This window comes from Pygoscelis adeliae, unplaced genomic scaffold, assembly GCF_000699105.1.
Source record: "Pygoscelis adeliae isolate BGI_AS28 unplaced genomic scaffold, ASM69910v1 Scaffold833, whole genome shotgun sequence".
NCBI classification, from domain to species: Eukaryota; Metazoa; Chordata; class Aves; order Sphenisciformes; family Spheniscidae; genus Pygoscelis; species Pygoscelis adeliae.
Window position 1 is genome coordinate 36,607 of NW_008824381.1, and position 752 is coordinate 37,358.

Consider the following 752-nt stretch of genomic DNA (forward strand, 5'->3'; position numbering starts at 1 on the left):
GAAACCCCCAGTTTGCGACACAATTTTTTGGCGTTTTGTCCCGGCCGTTCGCTTTCTATTCTGGTGCTTGCCTTGCGGGAAGACTTTGGGGACGGGGGTGGGTGGGAGCTCATTTCAATTGTTCGGGGAATGGAAGTAACTTGTTTTGCAGCTGGAGAAACCCAGTGGAGCTTGCTGTGTGCAGGGAGTTTTTCCACTGCTGTTTCTCCCGTTTGAACAGTGTAACCTTGAGGGTTTCTGAATCGATGCTTGGTGTGCTGCTGCCCTCCTCGCGACAGGACTGGGTCTGGTGGCCAGCCTTTGGGCTGGAGCCTTGCCCCGGGCACTGGCTGTGCATCACCTGCCCGAGGCCATTTTGGGGGAAAAATATGCACCTTGTGGGTTGGTTTTTTTTTGGGCAGGGTGGAGTGGACTGGAGGGGACAGAGGATCTCCCCCCAGTACAGGCTGGGATTGTGCTGACGAATGCCCAAGGCTTTTAGGGATAGGAAGGTTCCCACCTCGGTCTCTCTGGGCAGGGGCAAATCTCCCACCTAATCCCACGTGACCCCGCAAAAATGAATCACCAAAAATGAAAGGAAGCAAAAAAAAAAAGAAAAAAAAAATTAAAAAATCCCTCCCCAAAGCCGCCTTCCAGAGGGTTGGGCAAAAGATAAAAGCTCTCCAAGGAGCCGGGACTCCTCCTCTCCCACCACTGACTTCTCATTTAAATGTCTGCGCGCAGGCTGCAGCCGGCACTGCCTCCGCCGCTGC